General features: G+C 33.9%; 1 long non-coding RNA gene across 1 annotated transcript in view; it reads left to right on the top strand.

The window, feature by feature from the left end:
- Positions 1–15,867, top strand: part of LOC122237736 — a 317,012-nt gene that overhangs the window by 116,559 nt on the left and 184,586 nt on the right. The window lies entirely within an intron of this gene.

The following is a 15,867-nucleotide window of genomic DNA, read 5'->3' as shown; positions in this document are numbered from 1 at the left end:
AGGAAATCTCTATGGTTATACCTATGTAGACATTTGCAGATAAGTCATGGGAAAACTACGAACCAAATAAGGTTTTCTTTATAGAAGCCATATTTTTCATTTTGTCCCCTGCTCCATTTTCTGTTCTCCTATTGTCACCATTTCAGGCCTAACCTCTCTTGTCTCATAGAGATCGTTATTGCTCTGATCTGTTCTTCACCTTAGGCTGAACTTTGGCTGCAATATATCACATTCCTTTAGTCTCTGCTTCTAGGTGACACGTAAGCAACTTGTGCATAGCTAATATGTCCTTATTAAGACAGAAAAAGAGATCACTAAAACATTCACCAAAAATCATCTGGAAATTTCCCCATCCATTTGGCAAGAGACTGTCTTTAGCATCCAGCAGAGATGGCCATGTAGTCTCTTCCTAAAGGTATCTGAATGAAAAGTCTCTATTACTTGCATCCCCTGATTTTCCATTATTTAGTAGACTGACAATCAAGATTTTCTTCTTGGGCTCACCTGAATCCTTTACTGCCTTTATTTAATTCCACTGCATCAATCCATTCGTCTGAAGAGAATCCATTAAATAGCACTTCCATAAAGACTGAAAAAGAAAGTCTTCATTTTTATAATACACAAAATTATATAAATTCCCATAGAAGAAAGAATTTGGGTCATAGGCACAGAAATGAATACCATCAATTGGAAGAGTCCCATGTATTAGAAAAAAAAAAGCTAAAATAGACTTTAGTATACATATGTCTTTTCTTACACAAAACCAGACAATTGCAAGTTTGAGCAGCTTATTATATAGTCATTGCTGCCTCTTCAATAACTCATTTTGATATTTTGTAATTTGCCAAAATGTGCCTTTGTGATCCCACAGGCTCTTAACTACTTTGTAATGAGTGTGTATGAACAGATGGAAAATGTTTTCAATTTCAGAGAAAACCACTAATGGATGTCACCAGCTATTAGGAAAGCTCAGGTGGCTCCATTTTCCAAGGAAAGGTATTGTCATAAAACTCTTCATTTTTTAATGAAATGTTTGCTCATTTATACCTAGATGGTAATTTAAGACTTCAGAAGTCTAAACAGATTAGAACTATAGTTGGAAATTATTCAGTGCTAAATAGCCTGGAAATCTAATCTCAAGAATCTCACCTGAAAACAGTAGTAATGTAACTACTCTAACAGGTCATTTTATTAGAACAACATGAATTACTATAAAAACAATTTCCTCAAAAGAAGTGGTGGAAAGAATTTAACTAAAAAATCAAATGCATGCTTGAGCCTTGGTAACAATCTCTCTTTTAAAGTGAAGAGGAGTACACCTTCTATTTTCAGTTTGCATCCCAAGCAAATACATCTTCTCAAAGAAATATACATAAAAGGAATGATTATAAGAGAGGTTGTTTCTAAAGTATAGTCCATTTCACGTTCAAATGATATTTACTAGTTCAAAATGCAGAGCCATTAGCTGTTAACTATCCCCTCAAAATTCAGAACAGCTTCTTCTTTCACGAGGCTCTTAGTCTAATATCCTGTGGAAGAAATAGGCTGAGTTCTGGCATAATTAGTTTATTTTGGTCCATTGTTACCCTCTTTTTAACTTGGTAAAACTTTGGTCAAAAAATAAATGCAATATACCATCTGTGCAATGATTGATCTAGCATGTGTTTATTTATTTAGAGCTCCACCAACAAGAATTATTTATATGCAGGTTAGGAAAGAATGGAGCTAGCAATTATTTTCTAGCAAAGCAAATTCCTATAATTTTAAGGAGACTTTTATGGTTCTATTTCTCCCTTACTTAGATATGAAATTTTCAATATATATTTTAGATTAGCTGTTTCCTCTTTCATGGAAAAAAAAAGGTGGTAAGTCACCATCCGGAGTGCTGACACTATACTTTTAGTGTCATGAACATCATATAAATGTAATTACATCAAAACAAAAATTACTGACAATAATATATATTTTTAAATAAAAGTGCTTCCATACAGAAAAAAGTAAGTTTAAAAATCTCTGGGTCTAAGGGATATGTCAAACGTACATTGGAGTTTCTTATATATTTTATTTCACCATGGAGACAAATCACCTGACAGTCAACTTCTGAGGCCACAGTACAGAGTAGTAGCAAGGTAGAAATGTTGTGATAGCCATGTGCATGAGAATATTTGCTGTCTTTGAAAATGTAACTACTCTAAAGATATCATCTGTTTGGTTTGTAATGACCTTTATGCATAGATTCATATATTTAGTGGAATTTTCTAAAGACAAACAGCATGTACCAATAGCATGTACCTCATCAGTTCTTCTTTGTTATAGATGATAGGAAGTTCCCATCTGTGGTTGCATTCTTTTTTTTTTTTTTTTAACTTTATTTATTTATCTTGAGAGAGATAGAAAGAGAGAGAGGGAGAGAGAGGCAGAGAGAGGGAAAGAGAAGGAATCTCAAACACGCTCCACATTGCCAGCATGCAGTCCAATGTGGGGCTTGAACACACGAACCGTATGTCCAATGGTTAACCAACTGAGTCACCCAAACACCCCTGTAGTTTCATTTTTTAGCCAGGGAGTATTGATACAATTTTCTTATCTTCATTACCAACTTTTAAAACTGGCTTTGATTTTAATTATTCCACTCAAATAGATTTTGGTCACAATAATTTTTTAAATTTCAAATCAAATCACCTTTCAATCATTTGCTTATATAGGTGTGTCTATAAGTATGAATGAATTGTTTATAATAAGATGGCCTTATTATTCTCATAGTATTTTTAAACCCACTTTAAAATAGAATGTAGAATCCCATTGTAGTATGGCTCAACAATGAAGGTATATAATTAATTCATGAGTTAAATCATTGTTCCTTAAAGTAGCCATCTACATTATAGTCAGCCATAGAATTTTTGGCCTATATGCAGGGATGTATAAATTTCTGACTTTGAATATTAACATTATTAAGGCATGTAGTTTTTATGGTTCTGTTCTTTTTACTCAAATGCATGCATGCACACACACACATATTTGTATAACTATCTTTATCACAGGTGAGATGAATGGAAGCTTAAATATTGTAGAAGAAAAGATCAGTAAACTTGAAAAGATAATTATAGAACCTATCTAAAATGAAATAGAGAGAAAATAGAGAAAATCTGTGGAATAACTTCAAGTTGCTGTACATATGTGTAACTGGGGTCCCTGAAAGAGGGGGGAGGGCAGAAAATATTTGAAGTAATAATGCCTGTTTTTCCCAATTTTATGAAGATTAAAAAATCCATACTTAAGAATCACAATAAATCCAAAACAAAGAAATATGAAGAAAACTATCTTAAGTCTTAGCATAGTCGTATTGTTCTGAAGCATTATGAGAAGGGGAGGAAAGATTATAGGGATTATTAGCAGATTTCTCATCAAAACAATGCAAGAGAAGACAATAGAGCAGTATTCCTCAACTCTGGTTTCATTATTACTCTCACCCAGAAGTCTTTTTAAATACTTTTTTTTTCCTAATCACTCCTGACTGATCAAATCTCAACACCACAGATATACTGTATGTCTGTTTAATATATACAGATATACATACAGGTATCTGTTCAGCACTGTATATAGTGTGGCTCTTTTGAAGAACACAAGCCACTGTCATATGATTTTTCCCTCTCCTCCACCATCAACTGTCATTTTCTTGAGAGTGACATTGCCCGTGCTGAGGATACATACAGAAAGTAACATCTTGAAATTAATGAGAGAAACCCAACAAAATTACCTTTCAAAAAAACAAAGGAATGATATACTTTTTTCAGATACAAAAGTGCAGAAAGACTTACTTGCTAATAAAGCTGTGCTTGCAGAAATATTAAAGGGATGGTGGGGGAAAAGTAATTCCAAATCAAAATCTGGATCTACATAAAAGAATGAACCACAGAAGAAATGACAACTGCATCTGAAAATGGAAAGACTATTTACCTTATTACTTAATAAGTCTTTAAAAGATAATTGAGTAAAGAAAACAAATACTGTTCTGTGGAGTTTATAGTAGTGGAAATAAATAGCAAATAAGCATTAAAATTCTTAAAATAATGGCCATTAGTAACTGGTTTGAAGAAAATAAACTGATGTGATGGTTTAATAATTGACCACAATGAGTGGAGGAATCCAACTTTTGTTGGAATGATAAAGTTTTCTCTGGGGATCCAAGAGAGTCAACCATAGGGAAATTCTAAGGTCGGAATGATCAAGGCAAAAGAAGTATCTAGTACAAAGACTCTAAAAAAGAAACTACAGAAAGAGATCATAGTGTAGTGAGTTGCGGTATAATGATAAAAGACAAGGTTCAAAGTGTAAGCAGAAACCTCTGAGTCCTTGCAGCTCAGAAATGGCTTTTGGATTTCATTCTTAAGAGTAGCAGACAGCCAAAAAGAGGATTCTAACCAGATACATTATTAAAAATTACATTAAAAGTTACATTATTATAAGTTACACTATTAAAAGGTGACTAAAAACTTCATGGATTAGATTCTTAAAACATGAGATATATTGAAATATGTCAAAGTTTCTCTTGCATATTGTCATAGCTTCTTAAGGATTTTAGTCTAGGAAGAGGGAAAAACATGAGTAAATATTATATTTCACTCTTAGGAGAGCAGTGCTAACGAGTTCTGAACTCTCCCTTGGCAGAACATGAAGATTTTCTAGAAGTAATAATTGGGCTAAAATCAGAATAATGTTTAGGTGTCAACTCTGTAGAAAAAAAAATACAGATTGTGAGAAGAATTCAAAACAGAGTAACCATATTCAGTAAGTCTCTAGGGTTAAAAGGACTTTATCTTGGAAAGACTGGAAAAAGAGAAATGAGGAAAAACGTGGGGATTAGACTGTAAGGGAATAATATTTTGACACATGTCTTGACTGAGTTTGATATACTCAATGATATCATAATAACATAGTTTACATCTAAGTTCATGCATTTGGCCATCCAAAAAGAGTATTATCTTATTTCCCATTAATTAGCACACATGTTAATCACTTAAGAATGTGACCATTAATATTTCATTACTATAACTCCAGTACTAGTATATAGCTTTCATACCAGACTTTATACCAGAGACTTATCAAAGCCAATACTTCTTATTCTCCCTAAACAGCCTGATGTTTACATATAGCTTATTACATAACACAAAGACACAATGTTATCAATTATCTATTAGATATAGCACAGATAACCTAATATACTTACTTGTGTTTTTTCCCTGGTCTTAATTTTTTAATTAAAATTAGCATAATATTATACCATATCATTTCTTGTTTTCTATCAGTCTATACTCCCCTACTCTTATAACCCTCCCCCCAAAAGCAGAACCTGCAGTTTATATTTATAGATTTCTAACAATTCTTCACAGAATTTTGGGGAAAAATTAAGATCACTTAAAGCTCGTTTGAAAAGATTTTATTAATTCTGTATTATTACTACAGAGCAAGGCGCAATTTCAAAATATTAATCCGTAATTTCTCCCTGTGTTTTCTTGACTGATTTGACCCTTTCCCCCCTCAGAGAAAGGTTAATGTAGCTAAGAGAATTCCATGGTCAAATACTGCCTTAGTTTTTCCGAGGTTTGGTACTTAGAGGGAAATACAAAGAACTCACATCTTGGAAAATAAAAATAAGGAGAAAATCTACAGTATAAAAACCAGGGTGTGCTATCCTCAGACTAGATCAGAATGGAAGACAAAAATTGTCAAAACGGAAATGGAGAGTTTAGATGAGGTAGAGCAGTTTTAAAAAAGGGTTTGAGGGGCATCTGGGTGGATCAGTTGGTTAAGCATCTGGCTTTGGCTCAGGTCATGATCTCATGATTTGTGAGTTCAAGCCCCACGTCAGGCTCTCTGCTGTCAGCACAGAACCTGGAGCCTGCCTCAGATTCTGTGTCTCCCTCTCTCTCTGTGTTCAAGTCTCCCCAACTTGTGCTCTGTCTCTCAAAAATAGATAAAAATTAAAAAAAAAAAGACAAAAAGAAAAAGTGTTTGAGCCTCAAGTGGAATGAGCCACAAGTGGAATGGAACAGTAGAAAACCAGTGAGGACTGTGTAATCTAAGAGGAAAAAAAAAAGTTGAACACTTCTGTTTCTTAATAGACCTTAGAAAAGTAGCCAAGCCCCAATCTAGGAATATAGGTATGATAGGTCTAGAACTGAGTTTACTTGGTTCTCACTTGCATCCATATAGCATGAATGAAGCCAAATAAACTAAAGAGTGGCATTGACTTAGATGTCATGTGACATCCACAGAGGTACTCTCATGTTCTGTTGTGGTGTGGAAGCAGATGAAGTGAATGCCAGCAAGGAATGCTGCTAAAAATAAAGGAACTATTCACATTTTAACATGATATGGAGTGGAGACCCTGGAATGGACAAAGGAAGGATGATCAGATGGGATGACAAGTCTTTAGTGGTTGTCAACTGAGACTGAAGGCATAGAAAGACCAGATATTAACTACGAAATTCTTGCCATTATGCAATATATTAGAAATTATGCACAATCCCAGGGATAGGGGAGGGAATTGAAATTAGCTTTGGTTAAATATTTTCCTCTCCACTCTTTCAGTAGGGGACTTAAAAGGAAAATTATACAGAATTATAAAAAAATAAAATACATTTCTTGAATATTTATGTTTGTGGTGTGAGACTTGCATCTGCTATGAATATACTCTCTGTTCCCTCAGAGAAACATTCCACGTTATTTTGGAACAATGAAGTATAAGGCACATGTCTAGGTTTGCTTTTTCTTGTATACCTAAAAAAGTCAACAAAACTCAGACATTTTTCTTAACACATTTTTTCCAGATGATACTTTTTGGTTACCAAATGTATTACTTAAATTTCAAAATCAAACCCCTAAGTATCTCCTTCTTTGTGGAAAAAAATAAACTATTCTAAAATTATGCTTATAGTTGAGATCTTTTTCACTTATATTCAGCTCATGGAATATAACTATATTAAGGGCTCCTAACTTAGGTCCTCATGCCATTAGGTTATATGATATGAATCCACTTCCTATCTCTTTAGTTAAATTAGCAGTTCTAACCAGATATTCTATTAGAATTTATAGAGTAGTCATGAAAATAGCACTTAATCAGAAACTTAATATAACTAAATGTTAGGTGGTAATATACTTTAGAATTCATTTCTAGGTTTTTATCAATCAGTTTATATCAAATTGCATACATTTGCTTGGGCTATCGCACTTGATCTATCTCTGAAATCGCAGTCTAAAAAATGTCTTTTTTTGATTATATCTTATTTTCCAATTTACTTATTGAAGTACCTCTACTGCAATAATTCTTTGATTTCATCAAGATTTCTAATCCATGGATTATGCCACTTTATCATTATTAATCAGGCCTCTCTGGGGTTCATTTTTCCTTGTCTAACCTACAATTCATACTCCATCATTATCATTATTTCTTTGAAAAGCCTACCAAATCTCTTTTATTTCGCATTAATAGAACTCACCTGAAGATATGAAAGTGATTTAAATACCAATATCCATTTATTTTCTCCAGATTTGTACTTTAGCAAATAACTGCTCAGCTGACCTGAATTAATTCATGTTACACATTTTAAACAGGTCCTCAAAACTACTGAACTCTAATAATGCTTTCTTGTTGGGCTCATATTATGCTGCACGATATACTTTCTTCTGTCTCTTAATCCTAACCTTCTTCACCTTTAATCTTAACTAAAGATTTATCTTTTAACTCACTGACAAGTTAGAAGTCAACAGAAGCCGGTTTCCTCCACATTCTGCCACCAAATCTACAAATTTATCCCACACCTCCCTTTCTCTTCTAGACTACAATTTTGAGTGTTACTCTTCTTTTCAAAAGCGGTCTTCCCTGCATTTCTGTGGATCTAATCCATTTTCAAAAGGTTCAGTCTTTTAGTCATACCTTTTATTTCTTCCCTGCAGAATTTTTCCTCTCCATTTGATAAGCCCTACAAGCATAGAGCATATTCTGATAACTTCTATTTGTTCTGTGAACTATGCTTTCATTTCAGTTATAGCCACATTTATCTGACCCCATTTATTTGCTTATTCTTGTTTTTAAATTTTTAATTCCAGTATAGTTAACATACAGTGTTATGTTAGTTTCAGGTATGCAATATAGTGATTCAACAGTTCCACACAGCACTCAGTGCTCATCACAAGTGCACTCTTTTCTGTTTATTTTGGATGATCCCCTACCCTCCCATTTATTAACAGACTTTATAAATGGTTTGTTTTCACAAAGTTCCCATGTCTTCATTTCCTGATTTTATCTCTTTTCCTTGAAGGTTAACTCTACCCCCAACATTCCATCAAATCTTCTCTTGTTAAGGTTATCAGTGACATTTTTACTGCAGGACTCAGTGAATGCCTTTTTCCTTCTTGAAGTATTCTCCTTTCTTGGCTTCCACAAAACCCTTGTCTTTTGGATTTTCTTGTATTGCTCATCCAATTTTCTTTTTCTGGCTCATCCTCCTAAACCGAATCTTTAGTTGTTGAAATCCTTAAGATTTGGTGTTGGGTCTTTTAAGTATTTCTTTCTCATTACTTCTCAGTAATCTCATGAATTTCAAAGAATTCCAGTGTCCTGTCCATGCTGATGGCTCAAAAGTTTTATTTTCTTTGTACTGTTTGTTTCTAATTGCATATCTCATAGACAACTACCCTTTAGACAACATCTCTAGTTCTTGATATCTTTTTTTTAACCTCCCTCTACTTTTTTCTTGTTCATTTCAGTAAATTACCACTACCACCCTCCTGAAGCTAGGAATTCAGGGGGAATCCCTTCTTATTAAGCAGTAATTTAAATAACTATATAATTTATATATAACCATATTTGTAATAATCTGTTTATGTTAACAATGTCTCCCTGCCCCTGTCCTTTCAACAACAAGTTGTATTGATTTTACCTCTGAAATGTATTGATTACATCTTTGCATTGTATACTGGTGATATTTTAGAAATCTGCCAATTTTTAGATTCCTTTACTACATGATTTATCTTGGGTTGCTGTTAACCATTATCTGAATCATTGCAGTTACCTCCTGTCAATTTGCTTCAATTTCTTCTCTATGTAGCAGTAAAAGTGATTATATATATATATATATATATATATATATTATTTTTTGGGAAAGCGCAAGTGAGTGAGGGCCAGAGAGAGGGGGACAGAGGATCCAAAGCAGACTCTGTGCTGACATCGGTGGGCCCAATGTGGGGCTTGGATTCATGAACCACGAGATCATGACCTGAGCTGAAGTCGGACACTCATTTGACTGAGTTAACCAGGTGCTCCAAAAATGATCTTTTTAAAATGTAAGTTGGATCATCTTGTTTCATTGCTTACTAGTTTGAATTGTTTTCCAAAGTTCTTAGAATAAAATTGAGCGTTCTTACTATAGTCTGCTGAATCGCTGAAATCTCTTCCAAGTTAGATCTCTATCTCCTTTCCTGATCCCATTGATCTTTTCTCGTTGCTGGAATATGTAAAATTATTTTCATATTGATGGAAATGTACTTGTTGGATCCCTGTCTTTAGTATAAATGCACCCACAGCTTCCTCTTCATCTGATTGTCTGAATTTCATTTTTGTCTCCTCTTACTTGACCTCTATTCAAGAGTCTCGCTGACTACTCCATCTAAAATAGGCTTTTCCATAGTGATCTCTAACCTTTCTGGTTTATTTCTTAGTTCTTATTTTTCCTGAAAGCATTTGCTTCCTCTTTTATTTGTTTGTCTGTCTGCTCAACTAGAGCATATGTTCTATGGATTTGAGTAATCTTTCTTCTGTTTTATCATTTTTTCTCCAATATTTTTATTGATGTCTGTTATACTAGAGATGTTCCATAAATATATGTATTGGCTGAATGGATTTTCATAAAAGGTAATTAAGATAAATAGCTATTATTATATCTCATGGATATAGAACTGGGCCAGACATTTTAAAGTGTTTGTCTTATCTCTTGTAACCACCTCGCTCAGGTAGTAGGATGACTAGATTCCTAAGGATCTTTCAGTCTTCCTACTTGTAGTAAGTTTTGCTAATTTACCTTTGCTTTCCAAATTATACTACTGAAATTATGGCCTAATCACAAATTTTAGATCCTATTTGCAATTTTGATATACTTTCTCCACTTGGGAGTGGGATGGTATTATTATGAAAACACCTTAAATAGGTGCTTTATTTTCACTAATAACTGATTCAAAATTTTATCATGATCAGTCTCTGGTTCTTTATTATAACACAAATTATCCAAATTAAACCAATCTAGTGGTTTAAATTAACACTCATTTTGTTATTATTCTTTATATTTTGTGGGTCCAGAATTTGGGCAAGGACACACAGAAAGGCTTGCCTCTTCTCCACAGTATACAAGGTGTCAGTGGCAATTGCTCAAACAATTGGGGACTGGAATAGCTGGGAAATCTCCTTTTTATGTAGTCTCAAGGCCTCTTTTGGTTTCTCCATGTGGTCTTCTCTCATCGTGTCCAACTTTAGGGAAGTTGGGCTTTTTACCCAGCTGCTCAGAATTCTGAGAGCAATTGGTCTGAGAGAAGAAGAAAACACAAGTCTCATGGCCAGGGCTTAGAAGCAGGCACGTTATCTCTTCCACTGTATGCTGTTTGTCAGAGTGGCCACAGAGACTGCCAAGATTCAAGAGGAGGACGCATAGGTGAATGCCAGCAAGTTGAAGTCATCTTTAATCAGCTAAAATAAGGGGCTGAGTTTTAATTTTAAATGGAAAGACATTAAAAGATAAACAAGAGAAGAACAAGTCTGTCTTACTATTTATGTTATTGAAAAGTCACACGGACATTTCTGTCAATATGTAATTGACAATTTATCTCTTTGCAAAGTTGAAGCATATAATGTATTTGCCTCATATTCTTTATTGAATGTCCATTCATTTCAGTTTTGGTGTTTCAAAATGTTGGCAATTACTGGTATGTACCCATATGTTTTTGTGTAATTTAATCTTAAATAATGACTTGGCTGATACAATAGAACTCCTCTAAGTATTTTAAATGTTTTGTTTTATGTAATCCTCATAACAAACCTATAATCCCCTTATATAGTTTAGAAGAATATTTAATGGGGGTTAATGAAATTGCACATTAGGTTAAAAAAGTGTGCCTGTAGTGAAGTCAGAAGGACATCTCTTTAATTTTTCCTGACATTTATACTGACAACTTTGAATTGAGTCCTAATCCTGATTCTGTGAGTACAGAAGCTATTAACTTTTAGACAAATGTTAGATTAGCAGATCTTTAAATTTCCTATTGGCTATAAAACTTCATAAGGACTTACATTCTTAAAAGAAATAAAATGTCTTTTGAAGATCAGGAGAAAATAATATTGGGGTTAGTTAAGTCAAGTTATTTAAATAGATGACAAAATAGAAAGTAGGACTTATGTTGGAAGCTAAAATTTACTTCTACTTATACCTGGCAATGACTAGTCATGTCTCTGGAATCTGTTGTCTATCTCTTGATCCATCTTCTGAGCCATATTTCCTTTTTCATGAAAGTTGGTATGTGTTTGCAATGGAATAGTTTCCTCAGTCTACTTCCTGCAAGTAGAATTTTGGATGTCTAAAGGACGATTTCATTTTGTACTGCTTCTGCTTCTTTCAGTTCAAGCTGGCATCTTGCTGAATATGGGAATCTTTTCAAACTTTGTAGATCTCCCAGGAATCTTATTTGTGTCCACACCATTTGAGAAAAAAGTGCCAGTAGATTTTTTTTTTTGAATAAGCCTTTTTCTAACTTACATTTATCTTAAGGAACAAAGCCTTATAATGCATAGATGTCCTATTTTTATTATGTTTTTAATTGAGAGGATCTGTGAATTAGAGGAAAATGATGGAAATATATAATAAGTATATTTGGAGTTGCATGAAAAGATAAGGGTAATACTGAAGCAAAAGTAAAACTTGAGATGATCCTGCCCAAGAATTATCCAAAATTGATGAAATGAACTACTGTAAGAGTCTTTAGTCTGACTGAACTTTACTTTCAGACACCTCTTTTGTTCTTTCTAAGGTCTTAACAGAGGATTTTGTAGTTATACTAATAGCTTCATGTTTTAGACCATGCAACTGGATAAATTATACATTGCTTAATAGCAAATTATTCAAAAATTTTGCTACTTAAAACAAGCATTTTTTATCTTACAGAGTTTCTGAAAATTAGAAACCTAGGAGTGGCTCAGGGTGTCTCATGAGGTTACAGGTAAACTCTTAATAGGGTAGCAGTTAGCTGAAAGAGCTGAAGGATACACATCTATGTTCACAACCATGGAAGTTGGCGGAAACTTCAGTTTCTTGGTTTGTAGGCATCTTCGTGCAGCTGGCTTCATGACCTAGAATGAGTGACCAAGGGAAAAAAAAAAAAACAAGATGCCACACTGCCTCTTATGACCTAGTCTTAGAGTCAGAAACATTAATTCTGCTCCATTCTATTAGTTGGAGGGGAGCCACTAAATCCAGCCAACACTCAGCACAGGGGCATAGATATCAGGAGTTGGGGATCACTGGGGTCATCTTGGAGGCAGAGTACCACAATGCGTTTCATCAATTTTGGATAATTCTTGGGCAATACCATCTTAAGTTTTATTTTTGTTCCATTATTACCCTTATCTTTTCATACAACTCCAAACACACTTATTATATCTTTCCAGCATTTCCCTTTTCTCAGTTTTCACTTTCTGTTTTTTTTTTTTTTTGCTTTGTGCTTCAATCTCTATTAAGCCTACTGATATGTATTCTAAGTTTTAAATGTTTTCCTCTGCTGTGTCTAACCAGATGTTAAACCCATCTATTGAATTTTAGTTTCAACTATTGCCTTTTTTAGTTTTAGGATTTACCTTTGGCTACTTTATTTATTCCTGTTTATTTTGTGTGTGAAATTCTTAATTCTTAAATTTTCATTTAATAAACATACTGATCCTTGGGTTTTAAAAGTAAATATCTGTTATTTTCTACTTGTCCATTTCTCTTGATTTGTGATATTTTTGTTTTGTCTGCTTATTTACTTTACATGCTGTGCATTGTGTATGAAAAAGAATACAGACTTTGCATGAGGGTATCTTCCTCCAGAAAATATTTATTTCTCTTCTAGTAGATAGAATATGGGCATATCACCTGCCCAGATAGTGCTGGTAAATTTTGTTTGCCTTTTTTCCTAGAGAATAACACTTCTAAGGCTGAGCTGAACAGTTGGGTTGTTTACTTGGCCCCCTCATACTTGAAAGCCCCTAAACTTCAATTTTCATCTCCCCAGTATGGTAAAGTTGCGAACACTTTTGGATAGCTTTTAGAAGCTATCACTTTGATTTTCACAAATATTAGCCCAGACTTGAGCATTTTGGGAGTAAACAAATAAAAATAAACTGCTTTCAAAGTATTGCAGTCATTCTTTGGTTTCCTTTCCTCTGAATCTTGACCCATAGAGTTAATACTTGTTTGTTAAACTTCAATGCCATTTTTTTGTCTCCCCAGCCTGATGAGATTGCCGCAAGTTCTAGTTCACTGCTATGTTTTTGCTCTTTGCCCCTGAACAGCAAATAATCAAATGTCAAGCCTGGGAATGAGTGGAAAGTTAGCATTAATGTGACTCTATTTCTTTTCCTTCAGAATGTTTGTCTCAAATACTGCCCACTGTGTTTAAAACATGATGCCTTCACAACACTGTTTTTATTAACCAGATTTTATAGTTGTTAAGTTATGGGGAGATTTAGCATATCAGTTATTTCATCTTTGCCACAAGTAGAAGTCACTTCAATTTCTTCTAACAAATATGCATATTTAATATACAGATATGTAGTTTAAATTTTTTCCTAACCGATAATCAATTCTTAAAAATGTTGAGTGCAGAAACCCAGATATGGCTATGGTTCCATAGAATATACTGGGAGCCAGAGAATAGATACACTAGTTGGAGACAGCATCACGATACACTCTGGATAAGGGCAGAAGAAATTCTTTTCTGGTGGTAGACATTAGTTCCTCTGATACTTACGCTATCAAGTTGACTTCTAGCCAACCTGCTGAAGCAGTATAATAAGGCCACGAAATAGCATATTAAATTCTATTTTCTTAAAGAAGATTTTACTTGGAACTACCAAAACCCAGAGGAAGAAATATATTTCATTGGGATTAATGGGTAATGTCTATTGAATGCAAAAAGTTAAAACTACATTATATCTACAGTTGTAAATACTCTAGCCAAGAGAGGATGTGATTATATTTATAGATTCTTGCTTTGAACTGCATATAACTTTCTCAAATGTCTCTTTGGGCAAACTTTCTGTGATTTCCTAAAATAATTTTATTTTTGGGTCTTTTTTTAAGTAGAAAAGTTTGTACAATTTTATATTTCTAATATAACTGAAAAGTAACATGACAATATAATAGTGCTTAAAGAAGTAAAGGTAAAATGCATTATAAAATGGCAATTGTCCTTTAAGAAAATATTATAACATTAAACTTTTTTATATTCAAGATCTGATTTTCTACTGCATTAATTATAATCCAACTCATTTTTAAAAATTAATTATTAAGTTTAGAATTTATTAGCACACTAAACAGAAGCTGTAGTCACTTTCCACAAAACTCTGACAAAAATCAAAATATATTGGGGTGCCTGGGTGCCTCAGTCAGTTAAGGCATGTTACTCTTGATTTCATCTCAGGTCATGATCTCATGGTTTGTGAGTCTGAGCCTCACATAGGGCTCTGCATTGACAGTGCGGAGCCTGCTTGAGATGCTCTCTCTCTCCCTCTCTCTGCCCCCCCCCCCCCATTTGCACACATGAGTTCATGTGTTTTCTCTCTCTCTCTCTCTCTCTCTCAAAATAAATAAACTTAAAAAATATATAAATATATCAACATGTCCTACAAAACCATTACAACCTGAGTTGCCATCATGCAATTTTATGAATTATCAACTTTTTCAGCCTCATCTTTTACCTCTTCATATTGCTTACTTCTCCCTAGCCACTAGAATAATCCTGCTTACACACATAGGAGTAGAAAAAGATACGATGTAACTTGTAAAACAATATGTTATAGAATTGATCATGTAAGAAAGATTTCATGTTTCTATTGATTGTTTTCCCATAACTTCCTTGAGAAACAAACTGATACTTTGATCCCATCTTTAGAGATGTTTATAATCTCTGGACTGAGAATCAAAATATTTGGATTTTGGTGATGAAACTTAGCTAGTAATTAGGTATATGTTCCCTGGAAGGTGAGAGACATGGGTTAAATTTCCAGGTTTGACTTTTATGACTTCAGTGCTTTTGGGTAAGTTGCTTCTAGTAATTCAGTTTCTCATTTATATAATCAAAACTATGATAATTATACTTCATGGAATGGGAAAAGCTGTGTACTTGGGGCCTGAAACAGAATGGCTGGATGATAAAATTTAGCTATCATTTTTACTATTAGTTCTTGTTTCATGAGATACAGGCTGGGCATGACCCTTTAAGTCTCAGAAGCTCACTTTTCTCATCCTTAAAGAATAGCATTAACAACATTTCCAAATATTTTTTTTTTCCCCTTTGGTGGTAGAGAAGAGGTATTAGTTGCTCTCACCATTTAGAGTCTCCCGTGTTAGGACTTCTCTTTCGCAACATAAGTAAACAATCTCAAGTCTTTTAACCTGCAGGGCTAACATTTTTCATTTTATTCTCAATCAGAGACTGTCCTCATGAAGAGAACAGGAGCTGACTCTGCTGTTATTAATGAAAACTGTCAAACACACAGCTCCCAGATTACTATGTCTTTTCCTTGCCATGTGGATGGGCCAAGGTTAGTGGGAACAGGCTAGTCTT

This window comes from Panthera tigris, chromosome B1 (genome assembly GCF_018350195.1).
Source record: "Panthera tigris isolate Pti1 chromosome B1, P.tigris_Pti1_mat1.1, whole genome shotgun sequence".
Lineage (NCBI taxonomy): Eukaryota > Metazoa > Chordata > Mammalia > Carnivora > Felidae > Panthera > Panthera tigris.
This window is presented reverse-complemented; position numbering and strand designations above follow the sequence as displayed.